General features: G+C 37.6%; 1 protein-coding gene across 2 annotated transcripts in view; it reads left to right on the forward strand.

The window, feature by feature from the left end:
* The window catches only part of PARP8 (poly(ADP-ribose) polymerase family member 8), a 196797-nt gene that overhangs the window by 40942 nt on the left and 135825 nt on the right, over positions 1-20030 (forward strand). The gene's annotated exons all lie outside the window — the stretch shown is intronic.

Raw genomic sequence — 20030 nt, forward strand, 5'->3', positions numbered from 1 at the left:
TGCTTCGACTTTTTTGTTTCTTCTTGAAAGTTTGCAGTGCTAAGGAAGTGAGGCATTTGTTGAATTTACATTTCAGTGTTTGTTCTTAAGGAGAAGGCAGAAATCTCAAAGATTTAGCATTTAACTGGTACAGTCTTCTGTATCAGATGGTGAGGACCCTCACAGCCCCTGTGGACCCAGAGAGGCCTGACAGCCACACTTCCTCACTCACTTCAGAACTTCTTCCGCAACATAGGACTTTTCTTGGTGGAGGAAACAAACTTAAGAAATGAGTTACCCCCTTCCTTCTTTCAAGTTTTAGAAACCAAGCAGTTTGCTTATTGTAAAAAGCAGCTCTAAATACACAGACTTAGGTCTCATAATCTCTCATTTTGGAAACCATTAAAAGATAGGAGTCAACTAAAATCATAGTCATATTGGTGGACTTAGTGAAGACAAAACTGTAATTGTGACAAGATGACACAGAGGGCTTATATATGTGTGTGAGTGTGCTCAGTCAGCTCCAACTGTTGGCAGCCCCAGGGACTGGAGCCCACCAGGTTCCTCTCTCCATGGGATTCTCCAGGCAAGAATACTGGAATGGCGTGCCATTTCCTCCCCCAGGGGATCTTCCCAACCCAGGGATGGAACCCAGGTTTCCTGCACCTCCTGTATTGGCAGGCAGTTTCTTTACCACTGAACGACCTGGGAAGCCCCCACAGAGGGCTTAGATTTTGCTTAATTGCCAGTGGCAATGGATCACTTATCAAGTAACATAAGGAAAAGCTTGTATTTGTCTTGCATTTCAGCTCAGAAATTTTCTTCCCAGTTAATATTGTGCTTGGTTATAGCTTCCTCAGATCTTATCTTGAAGTTCAGAGCCTGGGAACTGCCCAAGCTTATATTTATAACTTCTTTTCCATGGCGCTCTCAGTCACACATGCTGTTACCTTTTGACATAATCTTTGGAATTCTGTGTTTTTCAGCATCAGTTGTCTATTTAGAGAATCTGACCTTGTCCATGGGATTGTCTTAATTCTGCCTGCATACATACTCCCCAGTTTTTTTTTTTTTTAAGAAGTTTTACTACAGTTCTTATTTTTCTTATTACTCAGACCTATTAAAATACTAACTTTAAGAAAAATCTAGGTCTACCGTATGAATTAGTTTAGTTTTGAGTAAAGTGCAAGTACTAAAGTAAGGAAAGGAAGTTATAATATCCAATGGTACCCAGATTAAAAGGGTCACAAGTGCAATGTTCTCCAGCAGTGGGTATGTTAACTTTTAGGTGTTTGGCCTGTTGGTTGGATGGATATTTCCAGGTACATTTACGGTGCTTGCTATGATGATGTATATTTGGAAGTGGGCATAGTGAACACACTTAAGTTTTCCAGCCCCTGACTCAATGAAAGGGATGTAGCTCTGTGAGAAGAGTCCAGTCACAGTAAGAGTGTATTAGCAATAAATAACGGCTTTGCTGTATGTTTGTTGATGTCCATGGGTTAATGCCTCAACATCTCACAACTTAAGCGCTTTTTTCTTTTCTTTTTTTTTTTTTTCCATTTATTTTTATTAGTTGGAGGCTAATTACTTTACGTCATTACAGTAGTTTTTGTCATACATTGAAATGAATTAGCCATGGATTTACATGTATTCCCCATCCCAGTCCCCCCTCCCACCTCCTCTCCACCCGATCCCTCTGGGTCTTCCCAGTGCACCAGGCCCGAGCACTTGTCTCATGCACCGAACCTGGGCTGGTGATCTGTTTCACCCTAGATAACATACATGCTTCAATGCTGTTCTCTTGAAACATCCCACCCTCGCCTTCTCCCAGAGTCCACAAGTCTGTTCTATACAACTGAGTCTCTTTTTCTGTTTTGCATATAGGGTTATCATTACCATCTTTCTAAAGTCCATATATATGTGTTAGTATACTGTAATGGTCTTTATCTTTCTGGCTTACTTCCTTAAGCGCTTTTTTCTTACGTAAAAGGTTCTGTGAGTGTTAGTTGCTCAATCGTGTTCGACTTGTTAGAACCCATGGAGTCTAGCCCGCCAGGCTCCTCTGTCCATGGAACTCTCCAGGCAAGAATACTGGAGTGGGTTGTCATTCCCATTAGATACTTATGGGTCTTCCTAGGTACTTCCCTGGTGGTTCAGAGGGTAAAGAATCTACCTGCGATGAGGGAGACCCATGTTTGATCCCTGGGTTGGGAAGATCTCCTGGAGCAGGAAATGGTAACCCACTACGCTACAGTCCATGGGGTCTCAAACAGTCAGACAATGACTGAGCGACTTCACTTTGCAACAGCTTTTCTTTGGGTCCTCCGAGCCTGTCGGTTTGTATGTCTGAACAGTCATTCTTCGAACATTAATTTTCCATATTTAGATGTGAATTATAGGGGAAAGTACCTGCTGCATAAAGCAAAATTTAAGATTTAATTGGTAATATACTGAAATGACTGATTTTGCTGTTGTTTTTGAGCTGAATTTAGCATGTGTTTGTCTTGCCCTTGATTAAATCTTTTCCTGTGTTAGAAGTCATCTTGTGTGCATTCAGTAGAGAATCTGGTGCCATTCAACCTCAGGCTGGAGAGTCTGGCTCACTTCTAACCTCTGAGACTCGAGGTGCCACAAAGTCCGTATCATTTTGGATAGCCTGATAATTCTCCTTGATGTATTTAGATCCTGATCACCACCTACCCCTCAGAAAGGCCATGTAACTGTCTTCTTTCAAGTCATCATCAGAAAATATTGCTTACTTTTCTACCATCTTTGAAAAACTACCCCAACCAATGTGTAATTACCTGGGTAAGCACATGGTGATTTATTTTATTTGAGTCTTTACTCCCTAAATGCTCACCTCTAAAGACTTGCAGTAGTAGCATCAACATTTCTGAAAATTATTCCTTCAAATCTGTCCTTCCCCAGGATGGTAGCACCTAGCCAAAAGTGGATGGTGAGTACTTGAAATGTAGCTGAATTGAGATGGACAGTGATGAGTTACAGTGGTACCTCACTGTAATTTTGATTTACATCTTTCTGATAATTAGTGATGTTGAGCATCTTTTCATGTGCCTGCTGGTCATCTATATGTCTTCTTTGGATAAATGTCTGTTAAGGTCTTCTGTCCATTTTTCAGTGGGTTGTTTGGTTTTGTTGTTGTTGAGTTGTATGAGCTGTTTGTATATTTTGGAGATTAAGCCCTTGTCTGTCTCATCATCTGTTTCTTTTTACCTTTTCAGTGTGACGATTTAAAACTCCACACATGGGTTTCAGTGTATTTCTTTTAGACAGTGCTGCTTTAAAATAGGAATGCATAAAGAATGTTTCAAAATGGTTTTGGAAGGCTGGATTTGTTAATCTATTTGCAGAGATGCAAGATCACTCTAGAGCAGTGTAATTTTTAAATTTAGAACTACTTCGTGATCAATAATAAAGCAAGTGAGGGTTTTAATGTTGCGTGTGGGATGGACATGACATTTACAGATGGACATACTGCAAGCAGCCAGAGCAGTGTCTTTGTTTCCATCTTGATTATCTTGTCAATATAAATTGAGACTAATATAGACAAGGAAAAATGTTTTGGTGGAAATTTTTTGTTTTAAATTTTTTTAATGTTTTCTTTTAAAATTGTAATTATTGACCTGACTAGTACTATAGTCAGTACTATTCAGAGATTTACTTTGGGTTTGTGTTATGCTTTAATGTTTCCAGACACTAAAGTAAATCAAGGGGTTTTCTTCATGTGAGTATTATGTGCCTCACTTGATTATAGAACAACCACAGTAACTCATTAACTTGCTTCTTTTTTAATTGCCACTTCCTATTGTGTCACACAAGTGAGGAAAGAAAAATACTAATTTGATAAAGATATCTGACTTGTTTTTAGTTAACTGGGCTCATTTTCTTTTTAAAATCAGAAGTCTGCAGTAGAGGATATACAAATTGGAAACATAATTACTTGTATGAAATAAATTATTGAAAATGAAGTTTTTAAAGCACATACTTTTCATCGCTTTCAAAAATAGTTCACTGATTCTGGCAGTTGTATTATCTCAGACAGCATGGCTCAGGAGAATGTATGATTTTAGAAGTAAAAGATGAAAAGAACATTGATGATGCCTTTTGATCAGATATCTAGGGACTATTTTCTGTAGTATCTGCTTAATTATGAAGGGTAGAGGAGAGTCAGGTTGCTGACAAAAATTGATGAAATAAGAAATCATGACTTAGGTGTATTATTTCACATCATCAAGGCCCAGTTGAAAAACTAAATATAATAACAGAGTCCTTATAGCTACAATGTGAATATTGTAAAGGAGGTAACATAAGATACAAATAATATGGAGATAACCTTATATCAAGTAGTTTAAAATTCATACATTAAAAAGGAGTTGGTGGGTTAGGACTAGGATTGATTTGCATGATAAGCTAGCTACATGTACCATTTAATTTGTTGCCACTTGTATACATTTCCTTAACATGTACTTTTAATTTAGTCTTCAGGGGTGTTTCTTAAAATGTGGTTCAGAATTCTGCATTAGAATTATTGGAGTGCATGTAAAATTTAGATTCCTAAGTCTCAGAAAATTTCTGTTTTTCTAGGTGTGATGCCTGGAAATCTGTATTTTAACTTGAATCTCAGTGGAATATTTTAAATTTTTTAAAATTAAAGTATGTTTGGTTTGCAGAATTGTGTTAGTTTCAGAAGTACAGTGTTATGATCCACTATTTTTGCAGATTAGACTCCATTATAGGTTATTACAGATGATGAGTGTTTCCTATGCTGGAATGTATGTCCTTGTTGCTTGTTTTTTGTATATAGTAGTTTGTATCTGTTAATCCCATACCCTTAATTTGTCCCACCCACCTATAGTACAGAAGTACTATGCTGTAATTTTGAAACTCCTATTTGGTAAAGATAAATTTGTTTTCCATATTTGTGGGTCTGTTTTCATTTTGCATATACATATACATTCATTTGTATTATTTTTTAGTTTCCACAAAGAAGTGATATCATACAGTATTTGTCTCTTCCTATGTAATTTCACTAAGTATAGTATTCTCCAGTTCAATCCAGATTGGTGCAAATAGCAGTATTTTTTTCTTTATGGCTAAGTAGTAGTCCATGTATGTATATATACCCCCAGCGGAATCTTAAGTATATTTAAGTGTGAGGACTCTTTAAGATGTTAGAGTGTGTTGGTGCACATTTTCATGACATGTGAATTTTCTCAGCAATAACTAGAATGTGCACTGTCAATTCATTGGTATTGGTATAATATGCGATTCTAGCTAGTCTTGAACAGTTAGTATTGAGATTTTCAAAGTGCTTGCTGATAGTGGTGGGTGGGGACTAACAATTTCTGTATCACTAGTAAGATGTCAGTGGTCTTATTTTGCAGTTCTTGGGGGTAAGCAAGTCTTTTGCTGGTACTGTGGGCAGCACATAGGGAATTAACAGTCGGGGCCTCAGGGACTCAGTGATGTCATTAATGGACTGGCTCTATAGGCTTCATCCCAAGGCTGGTTTTCCTCCTGTTTCCAAGACGGCTGCCATTAACAATCCACACTTTTCTTGCTTCTTTGTTTATATTCAACAAAAAGAGCTAGGATATTACCTTATATCAATTTCATTGTAATGGAATTATCATGTTCCACTATTTTGTGGTTGTTTCAAGGTAGCGTAGGTACTAATTTTATTGAACATCACTGTATGTCTCTTGATTTACTTGAGCCGGATTCTCTCTTGAGTATATTTTAAAAGTGGAATAGTTAGATTAAGATAGGCTCATGGTCAAAAATTGCTTTCTAAATTCATTGTATCAATTTATACAGTAAGGCAGAAATGCTTGAAAGTCATCATTTCTCCCTATTATTGCCAGTAATTGATGTTACATTTAAAGTTTTCTATCAATATTAGGGTGTTAAATCATGTCCCATCTTTATTTTAATTTGCATCTACTGATTATTAGTGAGTTGGGGTATTTTGAGTATTGAAAATTTGGAACTTTGTTTCTGTGAAGTTTCATATTCTTTTGCATCTATTTTATTGGGTCTTAAATACTTATCTTAGTTTTATAAACTCTTTATTCTGAAGAGTTGGCTTATGGGATGCAGAACTTTTAATATCTGGTACCAATTTTATTTTATCTGAAAAATCATATAATACTTTTCCTGTCCCATTTGACTATATCTGGAACCTTTTGATTATAAACTTCCTGTGACGGTTAATGTAAGAAACAAGCCTACTTAACAGTAATTTTAGTAGTTAAGATTAGGGTTTTGAATCCAGGAGTTTCAGTTTGAATCCAGGCTCTTCATGATCATGGGTAGTTACTTCATCTCGCTAATTTGTACATAGGAATAGTAACTTACTATAATAAACACACACAAACACAAATACTTAACTCAGAGCTCGAAACCATATCCACAATAAATGGAAGTAATAAATCATTATTACTACTAATAATAAAAGGAATAGCACCAACAATGTTCATTTCATCACATAACTTTTGCTTTCAGAGTGACTTTACTTAAGTAATACTTGGTTATCTGAGCATTTCCTAATTCCTATTTTAATAGTCCATTGTAATGCTAGAAGCATAGAGTGATTGATTCTGCAATTTTTATATACTGTAGGCATATATCTTGTTTATGAAATCACTACTCAAGGGCTTCATAATTTACACAAAAATTTGTATAGCTACTTTTTTATTGGGTAGTCTTGTCTGAATCTTAGATTTGCATATATTTATGTAGTCCATTAAATCAATATGTTCTTTGTAAACTGATATAAAATCTCTTTATACACAGTCGTAACAACATTTATTGATTTAATAAATCAGACACTTGTCAACCATGTATCAGTGTAAATTGTTCTTTATATATAGTGTGAGCATAATTCTTTAGATTGAGTACATAATTCATCATTCAACTAATATAACTATATGATCAGTCAGTATTTACCTCCTCTTTGATACATAGACGTTACAATTGTTTCTAATTTGATAATTTTCCTGGGGTGTTTTTGTGTTTTGCAGATGTTTTAAATTTAGCTTATTTAAAAAACTCATTTCACAGTAAAAATTAAGTTGAGTTGACAGAATGAATAATCTTTTTTGTAAAAACAATATGGCAAATTCTAAAGATTTGATTAAAATCCATAAGTCATTAAAAGTAACCTGTTAATATTTGAATATAATGTGTGATTTTAAGGCTTAATCTTTGGAAAAGACTACAGAAGGGATACTCCAGATGGTGCATGCTTAGTCGCTCAGTTGTGTCCCATTCTTTGCAACCCTATGGACTGTATCCCCCCAGGCTCCTCTGTCCATGGGATTCTCCAGGCAAGAATACTGGAGTGGGTGCCATCCCCTTCTCCAGGGGATCTTCCTAACCCAGGAATCAAACCGTGGTCTCTTGCATTGCAGGTGGATACTTAAGTGTCCCAGCCACCAGGAAAGCCCCCTCCAGAAAGAGGGAGAGAGATTCATTCACTCATTCGCTCATTAGGGGACATGTTCTGCTGCTTTTCAGAGAACAATAGTCAAATGTGGAGACCATACTGCCTGCCAAGATTGTAAAGCTGATTATATTGATGACTTCTTTTGAATTTGAATGCATGTTAGTCTTTCCTGTTTCTACTTGCTGTGATCTCTTGTTATTAATGGAAGGTTAAAAAAAGTGTATATTCATTGACATGTGAAAGTGAAAGTCGCTCAGTCGTGTCCAACTCTTTGCCACCCCATGAACTGTACAGTCCATGGAATTCTCCAGGCCAGAATACTGGAGTGGGTAGCCTTTCCCCTCTCCAGGGGAAACAGATATCTAAGTACAAAATATATCAACTGTACTCACTGTACTTTAGAATGCTTTAACTGCTCTTTACTAGTTTGCCAATTTTAGACAGTTTCTGTTGAATGCCTGTTATATTTATTAGTATTTATCCTCTCTTGCATTGGTGCATTTTTGGTTGCATCACTAAATCAACATTACATTGGCTATATCACTGTTTTATAACTTTACTTAGTCTTATACAACTTTTTATTTTTCCTAGGGTTAAAAATTGCCTGTGAATTTTTTCATTAGCTTTTATTTGACTATGTATCTATTTTTTCTCAATTATTTCAGAACATTTGTCATGGCCCTCAATAATTTTCCTAAATGGTCAAGCACATCAAATAAATTCTCAATGACTCATCTCTCTCCACTCCTGGCAATCTTCCTGAGTTTGTTTGTTTTTGTTTTCTTGATTCTGACCCATTTTGTCTATAGGTCTAATGCAAACATTGTGTTGTATCCTTGTTTACTGGATGTCATGCTTTTCCTTTTTTGTTGGAAAACATACTCTTCTAGCTACCAAAGAAAAGTTGTGTTGGAAGCCCTTTTAAAAAAAATTCTGAGAATGTCTAAAATATTTTGATTTGATCATTTTAATTGACAACTTGAGAAAGTATGAAAATCTGGGTTAGAACTCATTGTCCCTCATAATTTTGAAGACATTGCCCTACTGTCTTCTAGTATCCAGTGTTATCAAGTGATCCAGTACCTTGGTGATTCCTATATACTTAACCTGTCTTTGTATCTCATTGGAAGCCTGATTTTAGAACTTTCAAGTTTTGAAATTTCACAATAATGTGGCTTAGAGTAGACTTTCTAAGAAAGTCTGTTAGACTTGGTATTCACAGGAAGGTCTTCTGGTATAAAAGTTCCTGTCTTATGAAATTTTCTTGCACTATATTTGATAATATTTCTTTACCTCTTTTTTTTTTTTTTTGAGTCTACTCTTGAACTTCCTAAAATGATTCTCTGTGTTTCTTATCTTTATTTTCATATTTTCCATGTCTTTATCTCTTTATTCTGCTTTTTCAAGATTTATTCAATTTTATCTTTCAACCCTTTTTGTTGAATTTTTAATTGACTATATATATATTTATTTCCAAGTCTTTTTCTTAACTCTTAGTTTTTTCTAATTTTTTCCTTTTGAAAATACTTTCTTAAAACGTTTTGTTTTATTTTACATACTTAATATCTTCTGGCTGTGTCTCTCTGTAGCAACTTAATTTTATTCTACTTCCTGCATCATTTCTGTTTTCTCCAAGTTTCCTTTTTCTGTTTGTTTTGGTCTCCCACATTCTTGTTGGAGGTTTTTCTCAAATGTCTAGTGATTATTCACTGCAAAGGCACTGGGTAAAATATAGTAATAACATATGTAAACATAAGAGACAAAATCAATGAAACTCTCGAGTGCAGTAGCCACACTGTTTAGAGGACTGTTTGATTTTAGGTTTCATCCAGAAATTTACTTCTCACTCCCCCCAAAAATACCCAGTGTCATTAAAACCTGCTGCTGTTGCAAAACATAAAATGAAGGGAAAATAAGACAGAGGGAAAGACCTAGAGCCATGAAGAAAGAGAGAGAGAGATTCAGAGTTTAAGAATCAAAGATGGGTCGATGGATTGGTAAGTATGAATGCAAGAGGAAGGGGAAAGGGAGAAAGAAGAGAGAATAAATGATAATAAGAATATGTGTTCAGAGGTGTTTTTGAAGCAAATTTAATGGCCCTTCAGGAGAGAGAAGCTTTGTGTTAACTTTGGCCAGAAAAAAAATGACAAGAGAAAATTCACGTTAATAATTTCCTGGGGTTAACTACTATGTTTTAATTTTATTACACTATTACTGCTAAAGTAGTACTTTCTTGATTATCTAAAGGTGATAAAGTGAATACCTTCCATCAACTTACTATAATTATATGCACACTTCAGATTGATTTGCCTGTCTCATTCAACCTGAGATATAAATTGAGTTTTTCTGGTAATTTTGTGGATCTTTGCTTAGATTTTGTCTTCTACTGATTTTTATCTTTATATTTGGCTCATTTATGAGGCAGTGGTTGGTGTTGCCTTAAAACTTTATCAGCAATAGTAATAGAAAAGTACTCACATGCTTCTTATCTATATCCTTTTATAAAGGAAATGCTTCTATTTGGAAGAATCATAGATTAGAATGAATTTAACACCCAATGGTACCCTGTCTCACTGAGTCCTACTAATTCTCATTTCTGTATCTTTGTTCTGACAGCAACCTTTTAGAGAAAGATGAAGAACAACTTGTGTGTGTGTGTGTGTGTGCATGTGCACGCGTGTGTGTGTGTGTGTGTATGTGTGTCTGCTCTTTCATGGTATGGATTTTCTTGAATTCCATTTGCCCTTTTAAAAGTGTCAATATTTAAGTGTAACAGATTGAACAATGTAAATCTGCTGTTGACTTTTGAAACAGAACATGATTTTGTTTCCATGTCTGCAGGGTCCATATCTGATTAAAAATGATTGCATCTGAAAATTCTGGATCAGTGAGGTTGAATGACTTAACCTAGCTCTGTGTATTTATCTCTATCTTTGTTTCTGTCTGTATGTTGTATATTCACACACAGAGATGGGCATGTCTAAAATGTCTTGACTTGATCCTTATTTTAATTGATAGATTAAGAAAGTATGAGAGGTGTGTATATATACATATATATGTGTGTGTGTGCACGCAAGTATATTTGAATGCTTTCCTAGCCCCAGCATATAGTAGTATGTTTAACTACTTTTTAGAAAGTGAATGGTTTTAGAAATTGATTGATTTCTTGTTACTGGTCATCTGTAAAATGGTATCTTGATTCCTCCTCTGGTAAACAAAATCTTCCTCCTTCATCCTGCCTCCTCAGAGCGTGGTAATTTGGCCTATTGTAGAGTTAACTCTATGACACCATACATTTCCCAAGTTTCAAACATTATTATCTATCAGACATCAATTCCAACCTTTTTCTAGGCAAAGAGAAAACCAATTTTAGAAGTCACCCTTAGTGAAAATGAGCGACCTTCTCTCCAGGTCAGGTGTAAGAGGGAGTTAGTTTAATCCAATCATGTGTCTTACCCCTCTTGCCCACCTCCCCCCTCTCCTCTGCAATATGATTTTCTCATCGGTTTAAAGTTTTATTAATCTTCGCTTTATTCAAGATGGTTTGAGATAGATTACAAAGCAGAGTGGCTCTTATTATGTCCAAAATAATGAGAACAAACAGAGTGTACAGACTTCTGGTCACTGGTTACCACTTTGTAGACTTACCCCAGAGCTGTGTATTTATTTACTTATTATTATTTTACAAATTTTCTAAATTTTAAACTTTTATTTTATATTGAAGTGTAGTTGGTTAACAATGTCTTGCTAGTTTTAGGTGTAGAGCAGAGTGATTCAGTTATACATATGTTGATGCATGCATCTATTTTTTTTCAAATTCTTTTCTCATTTAGGTTATTACAGTATATTGAGAAGAGTTCCTGTGCTATACGTGGGTCCTTGTTGGTATCTGTTTTATTAAATAGAGAAGTCTGTACATGCCAGTCCCAAACTCCCAGAGCTGTATATTTCTAAATAGATATATGGCATTTTATTTAAGAAAAAAAAACTTTTGGAAAAGGTTTCCTATTTCTCCATAGTGAATATATGCTATTTTCTGTAAAGCACCTATAAAGCCACAGAATGACCATGTTTTTCATGCTTTAATTACTGTATTGTTGACTGCAGAAACAAAAGAAACAGTAATATTTTAGAGTCTGTTCAACCTCATATTGATTTTATGTTAATATAAGAGATATTTTATTCTAAAAAACATACAAAATAGTAGCAGTTGGTAACAATTCCTGGCAAAATAACTGATTCAGGTTTTTAAATTACTGCAGTTATTTCTACTGCACTCATTCATCCAGTAAGCACTGAAGACCAGGCTCTATAGGCCACCCTGAGGATAGAAAAATCCCTGTCCTCCTGACACTCACAGGTCGGGGGACAGATAAAGAGTCAGACAATTACCGTTCATTCTAATATTGTAAGTGACAGTGCAGACGAGTACAGGGAGCTGTGGGAACATATAAGATGAGAACCGAATACAGATCTGTAGGGAGGAGAAGAAAGGTATTTTGGTGTAAGGAATATTTAAAGTAGGAAAGTGGCAGACACTTAAAGCGTCTTTAATTTTAAAAAGTTCTGAATGCTAACATTGAACTTGATCATGTTTTTACGTTCACAGCATGAGATCTGTATAAGAAACTTGATGCAGAGATAGAATAATAATAACTAAAATTTAGCCAGTGTTTACTGGGTGGTGGTGAAGGAGTGGAGGTGGGATTTTTAGTCCCCTTGTCAAACACTTGCTGGGTGAGTTTAGGCGTAGGAACTGTGGTGTATTGTCCTTCTGTAAAGTGGGGATGATTGTTATAGGGCTGCTGTGAGGTCTCAGTGAGTTAAATCTCTAAGGGATTTGGAAGAGGGCTTGGCATGTACAGAGTGATCAATAAACTGTAGCTATTATTATTATTTGCATAATGCCACACCATCTTTTTAATAGTATGACAAGCTGATGTGGGAGACAAATCATGGCGCCACAGTGTTCACATTCTAATCCCAGAACCTGTGAACATGTTCTGTTGCCTGGCACGGAGGAATTTGCAATTGGGATTAAGTGAAGATCTCACTATGAGGAGATCATCCTGGATTATCATAGCGAGCCCAGTGTAATTACAGGGATCCTTAGAGGCAGGAGAGTCAGAGTGGGAAATGTAAGGAGAACCACAGAGGATTGTAGTTGTAAACTGAAGACTCTGTGCTGTTGGCCGAGAAGATGGAGGAAAGAAAGCAGCAGGAGCTGAGGAGTGTCATAGGCAGGTGCTTGAAGCTGGAAATGCCTGAAATGGATTTTCTGCTCATTCCTTGGGGGGTTGGACCATAAAGAAGGGTGAGCGCAAAAGAACTGATGCTTTCGAACTGTGGTGTTGGAAAAGACTCTCGAGAGTCCTGTGGACAGCAAGGAGACCAAACCAGTCAATCCTCAAGGAAATCAACCCTGACTATTCATTGGAAGGACTGATGGAGAAGCTGAAGCTCCCAATACTTTGGCCACCTGATACGAAGAGCCGAGTCATTAGAAAAGACCCTGATGCTGGGAGAGACTGAGGACAGGAAGAGAAGGGGGTGACAGAGGATGATGGTTGGATGACACCATTGACTCAATGGACATGAAATTGAGCAAACTCTGGGAGATGGTGAGGGACTGTGAAGCCTGTTGTGCTGCTATGAGGTTGCAAGGAGCTGGAGATGACTTAGCAACTGAACAATGACAAACTGGGGTGTGGGACATGGCCCTGCAACTTGATTTGGGCCTGGTCAAACCAATTTTGGAATTGTGACCTCCAAGCTGCAAGATAATTTGTGTCAATTTAAGCCATGGAGTTTGTGGTAATTGGTTAGAGCAGCAATAGAAAACAAATAAACATTTCCTTTTCTCAAATGAGGAAATGCACTCTGGGAAGTTAAATCACTGGCAAGGTTACCGGAAGCTCTGAGGCATGAGTGAGCAGGGCTTGCAGGCAGCTCGGCCTTGTGAGTGAATAGTAACTGGGCGGCCCGGGGCCTAGAGTCCTGTTTGGGGCCTTCCATCAGGCCCTCCTGAAGTCCTGAACTCTGGCTCTTAAGGTGGGCAATCGCCTGTCTTCTCCCTGAGATACATTCTTTTCTTTTTTTTTTCTATTTATTTTTATTAGTTGGAGGCTAATTACTTTACAATATTGTAGTGGTTTTTGCCATACATTGACATGAATCAGACATGGATTTACATGTGTTCCCCATCCTGATCCCTGAGATACATTCTTGCAGATAGCCCCACTATAGGCTTTTCTACTCTGTTAAATCACTGAACATTTTTCTAGCCCCTTCTCTTTTTCCAAAAGTGTTAGACATCTCTTTTCCACTGGTGGCTCTCTCATTGCTTCCTGTTCTGGCGAATGTATGCCATCTTTTCCCTGTCTTTATGCTCATTTTAGTAAGAACTCATCAAGGAACAGAAATCTGCGGTCAACCCAGCCACGCTCACTCCAAGCAGCATATTAATTTTCGACCCATGGCAGTGCCTCCTCTCACTTCAGTACCCTGGAAAGATTGCAAACAATAGCATAAATTCAGCCAGATGGCTAGAGGGAAAATGTCTCACGTGGTCATCATGAAAGCACCCACGGGTTCTGTACTCTTTAGTAATCTTTCCATACAATCTTAGTGGTGGGGCAGTAGGTCGGAGGCAGTGCTTTTTCTCAGGCTGCCAAAATTTTCATAATGGATGCATTTCATATTTGGGGACAGATTTCTGTGAATTCACTTTTATTTTTTACAGATTTTCAGGGAGTTTACTCATAACTTTCATGAGTTCTTTCCCCATATTGGGGGAGGAAAGGGAATAACAGTACATACATTTTTAGGTGTGTATGGGTCAGAGTATCCTGGTATTCATAAAGACCTTTTATAAAAGTGAAATACTGCCAAAGAGATGACCAGAATTGGTTATTTAATATGGAAAAGACAGGATTAATCAAAATTTTAACTGTTCATTTTTACACAGTTATTCCGACCACCATATTAAGGACCAACAGTAGTACACCAGGGCACCAGGCATGTCTTCCAGCTGTGTTGAGTGGCTGATGGACATGTCCCTGCTAGTTAGGGCCCGACAAAACATGGTCCACTACAGGCGGGAATGGCAGACCATTTCAGTATTCTTGCCTTGAGAAGCCCATGAACAGTATGAAAAGTCAAAAAGATATGACACGGAAAGATGAACCTCCCAGGTTGGTAGGTGCCCAATATTCTACTGGGGTAAAGCAGAGAAATAGCTCCAGAGAGAATGAAGAGGCTGAGCCACAGTGGAAATGATGCCTAGTTGTGATTGTATCTGGTGGTGAAAGACAAGTCTGATGCTATAAAGAACAGTGTTGCATAGGAACTTGGAATGTTAAGTCCATGAATCAAAGTCAATTGGATGTGGTCAAACAGGAAATGGCAAGAGAGAAAATCCACATTTTAGGAATCAGTGAACTGAAATGGACGGGAATGGGCAAATTTAAGTCAGATGACCATTATATCTACTACTGTGGGCAAGAATCCCTTAGAAGAAATAGAGTAGCCCTCATAGTCAACAAGAGTCTGAAATGCAGTACTTGGTTGCAGTCTCACAAATGGCATAATGATCTCTCTTCATTTCCAAGGCAAACCATTCAGTAACACAGTAATCCAAGTCTATGCCCCAACCTCTAATGCCAAAGAAGCTGAAGTTGAACGATTCTATGAAGACCTACAAGACCGTCTAGAACTAACACACACAGAAACAGATGTCCTTTTCATCATAGGGGACTGGAATGCAAAAGTACAAAGTCAAGAGATACCTGGAATAATAGGCAAGTTTGACCGTGCAGTACAAAATGAAACAGGACATAGGCTAACAGTTTTGCCAAGAGAATACACTGGTCATAGCAAACACCCTCTTCCAACAACACAAGAGACACCTCCACACATGGACATCACCAAATGAAAAGTGAAAGGGAAAGTCGCTCAGTCATGTCCAACTCTTTTCGACCCCACAGAAGTGTCAGTGGAATTCTCCAGGACAGAATACTGGAGTGGTAGCCTTTCCCTTCTCCAGGGGATCTTCCCAACCCAGAGATTGAACCCAGGTCTCTTGCATTGCATGCAGATTCTTTAGCAGCTCAGCCACCAGGGAAGCCCAAGAATACTTGATTGGGTAGCCTATCCCTTCTTCAGCGGATCTTCCCTACCCAGGAATTGAACCAGGGTCTCCTGCATTGCAGGTGCATTCTTTACCAGCTGAGCTACCAGGGAACCTAAATCAGATTGATTATGTTCTTTGTAGCTGCAGACAGAGAAGCTCTACACAATCACCAAAAAAAAGACCTGGATTATACAGTGGAGATGACGAGTAGACTCAAGGGACTAGATCAGGTAGACAGAGTGCTGGAAGAACTACGGACGTATCAGCTACTGTTCCTGCATTGTACAGGAGGTGGTGATCAAAACCATCCCCAAGAGAAAGAAATGCAAGAAGGCAAAGTGATTGAGTGGGCCTTACAAATAGCAGAGAAAAGAAGAGAAATGAAAGGCAAAGGAGAAAGAGAAAGATATGCCCAGCTGAATGCAGAGTTCCAGAGAATAGCAAGGAGAGATAAGAAAGCCTTTTTAAGTGACCAATGCAAAGAAATAGAGGAAAACAACAGAATGGGAAAGACTAGAGATCTCTTTAACAAAATTAGAGATACCAAGGAAACGTTTCATTCAATGATGGGCACAATAAAGGACAAAAACTGCAAGGACCTAGCAGAAGCAGAAGAGTTTAAGAAGAGGTGGCAAGAATATAGAAGAACTGTACAAAAAACCTCTTAATGACCCATTTAACCACGATGATATGGTCACTCACCTAGAGCCAGACATCCTGGAATGTGAAGTCAAATGGGCCTTAGGAAACATCACTATGAACAAAGCTAGTAGACGTGATGGAACTCCAGCTGACCTATTTCAAATCTTAAAGGATGATGCTGTTAAAGTCCTGCAGTCATTATGCCAGCAAATTTGGAAGACTCAGCAGAGGCCATGGAGTGGCAAAGGTCAGTTTTCATTCCAATCCCCAAGAAAGGCAATGCCAAAAAATGTTCAAATTACTGTGCAATTGCACTCATTTCACATGCCAACAAGATAATGCTCAAAATCATTTAAGCTAGGCTTCAGCAGTATGTCAATGGAGAACTTCCAGATGTTCAAGCTGGATTTAGAAAAGGCAAAAGAATCAGAGATCAAATTGCCAGCATTCACTGGATCACAGAAAAAGCAAGGGAATTCCAAAAAGCTTTGGCCACCTGATGCGAAGAGCTGACTCATTGGAAAAGACCCTGATGCTGGAAAATTGAGGGCAAGAGAAGAAGGGGGTGACAGAGGATGAGATGGTTGGTGGCTTCACTGACTCAAAGGACATGAGTTTGAGCAAACTCAGGGGCATAGAACCCTGGCATGCTGCATTTATGGGGTCGCAAAGAGTTGGACTTGACTTAACGACTGAATAACAACAGCAACAACCATATCAAGGGTGATATTAATAGGAGTAATAAGTAAATATTCATTAAAAGAATATAAAAACCCTTGTGTTTGCATTGTAATACATATGATACTGGGAAAGATTGAGGGCAGGAGAAAGGGGTGACAGGATGAGATGGTTGGATGGCATCACCAACTCAGTGTATGTAAGTTTGAACAAACTCGGGGAGATAGTGAAGGACAGGGAAGCCTGGCTTGCTGCAGTCCATGGGCTCCCAAAGAGTGGGACACAGCTCAGCAACTGAACAGCAACAATATGGTATGTTTCCCTTATGACTTATATTTTCTAATATGAGTGTCTCGTGTCTCTTTATAATTGAAAATTGTAACTATTAGGTCTTTACAGAACAGATATGTAGAGCTGATTTCTCATTCTCTAGAGGTGTGCAAGAATAATTGAGTTTTTCACTTGTTCTTTAAAGATGAACATTGTAATAGGTCTTTTTTTTTGAGTGTTCAGTTCCCAGGTTTCTAACTGTAATTCTGTTCTTCTTGAATTCTTGCATGTGAATGGATGAAACTGACGATATAGCAAGAATCTCATACTTATTATGCTTTGCAAAATGAGTAATTCTTTTCAAAATTTTTCTGTGCTTCAAAATGATCATCTAAAATCCTTGTGCTTTCACCTGGAGGCTGAGAATTGCTAAGTTGGAGCCTTCTGTGAAGAAAGGAAAGTTCTGTTACTCCACTAGAATTCTGTTAAATTACAAAGGAAGATGACTAGATGATGTGGCACAGAACTTTACAAGTGAGAAAAATTATATAATGTAGGATAGTTCTGATTTAATAGTTATGTCAGTGTAGTGAATATCATTGTTTTTACTTGCTCATCAAACGGTTTGATGTTCAATGAGCCTAGTACCTGGATAGTATTAACGAGTCTCAGAGTAAAGAAATGTGGTAAAATTTTCTTGCTATTAGTGAATGTAAATTGTGTTTGAATAAACGTACTATATGTTTTGTTGCTGTTTAGTCGCTGAGATGTGTTGGACTCTTTTGCAACTCCATGGACTATATCCTGCCAGGCTCTGGCTCCTCTGTCCATGGGATTTCCCAGACAACAACACTGGAGTGACTTGCTGTTTCCTTCTACCAGGGATCTTCCTGACCCGAGGATAGAGCTCGCCTCTCCTGCATGCTCTTAATATTGATTCTGTGCAGTATTTCATTCAATAAATAGTGATGCTGATACTGTGTATCAGCTACTGTTCTTGGTGTTTTGTTAACAGTAAACAAAAGCAGAGTCAACATGAGAACATCAGGTGATGCATTTTTAAAAATTATTTATTTTAATTGGAGGCTAATTACAGTATTGCAGTAGCCTCTGCCGTACATTGACATGAATCAGCCACAGGTATACATGTGTACCCCCTTCTGAATCCCACTCCCCAGGTGGGGCATTTAAAAAAATTTGAATTTTAACTAACTATTGAAGGATTTTAAGTGGGAAAGTTACATAATTTGTAAGTATGTAAGTTACATAATTTATAAGTACATCACTGTGGCTTCTGTGCACATCATGGATTATTTGGAGAAACAAAGAGGAAGCTGGAAGACTGGATGGAGGCATTAAAGTTATTCAGGGGGAGAATGACGGCGGCTTGCTTTGGAGTTAGAGAAGAGGAGATGCAGAAAAGTGAACAGCTTCAGAAGGAGGTGTTGGCAAGACTTATGGTACAGTAGACAGATGTGAAAGGGTGGTTGAGGAAAGGAAAGGAATTAATCATGATGCCATAGTTTTGGGCCTGAGCAGGTATTTAGATGGTCAAGATACAGAAGTCTGGGGAGAAACAGATTTGGGGGTGAAGTAGGAAATAGTCAATATGAAGTCAGATCTCTAGCCTGGAGTTTTAAGTGAGGGATCAAGGCAGGAAGGATGGATTTGGAGCTCACTGAAATAAAGGTGACATTTAAAGCCCAGGCATAGATGATATGATGTCTGTGCAGATAGAGGAGAGAGAAAGAATTGTCGGACTGAGCCCTGGAACATTCCGTAATTTAGTGGTCATACAAGAACATCGGTTCAGCAGTTGAAACTAAGGAGGGACATAGACAAGAAACTCAGGGAGAGGATAGTGTTATGGAAGCTAAGAAAAGGAAGTGTTGCAAGAAAGAGAACATGGTTAATTGTCCAGAGCTAATGAGAGTTCAGCTATGATAGGGAGAAAGAACTGATCATCAGATTTAGGAACAAGGAAGTTGTTGATTACATTAATAAGAAGCCCAGTTTAAAAAGGTTAAAGGAAAAACACTAGCTAGGAACATAGAAGAAATAGTGAGTATGGGCAATTCTTTCAAGAAATGTTCATATGAAGTAGAACAGAGAAATAAGCTGGGAGCCCAGAAGAATTATTCCAGAGTATGCCTGTATATTTGGATGCTGTTGGAAAGAGATATGGAGAATTTGATGAGGCTAATTTTACACTTGAAGTTGTTAAGAAGTTAAGAGTCTAAGCGTCAAGGAATTAAGCAGTTGTGACCAGTTGAAATTCATATTAAAATCTGAGAATTTGACTATAGGTAAGAAGTTTGATGAAACATAATAAATCTTTTTACACCAAATTTTGAAAGTGATACATAGATAAATGGATCTTAACAACTATTTTCTCTCTTGAAGAAATCTTGTGTCTTCCTGATAAACATTGCAAACATATTATTGATTAAATAGGAAATGCTTTTAAAACCATGGAGAAAGCATATGTATATCTTATCTCTGAAGGTGTGCCAACAGGAATTTGGCCAGAGAATACTGTCAGTATTTTGGTCCTTTGTTGTAGGTTTTAAGAAGAATCATATTAAAATTTGTGACCTTCTTCCTTCTCAGAAGTTAAGTAGTTTAAAAGATAAAGAGGGGAATTATTAAAAGAAATATTTTCACAGAGTTCCCAGGGAAAGAGCGCCCCTTGGAAACAAAACATGCATTACGTTTTCAGAAATGATCATCATGAAGAGTCAAAGTCGACTGTAGTTCAGTTTCATGCTGGTAATTGAACTCTGAGAGACTTAACAGAATCTGTAGTGTCTTGTTAGGTTTACATGTTATAAGCCATATATAATCTTTAAGGCAAATTAT

Source organism: Odocoileus virginianus, chromosome 14, assembly GCF_023699985.2.
Source record: "Odocoileus virginianus isolate 20LAN1187 ecotype Illinois chromosome 14, Ovbor_1.2, whole genome shotgun sequence".
Classification (NCBI taxonomy): Eukaryota; Metazoa; Chordata; class Mammalia; order Artiodactyla; family Cervidae; genus Odocoileus; species Odocoileus virginianus.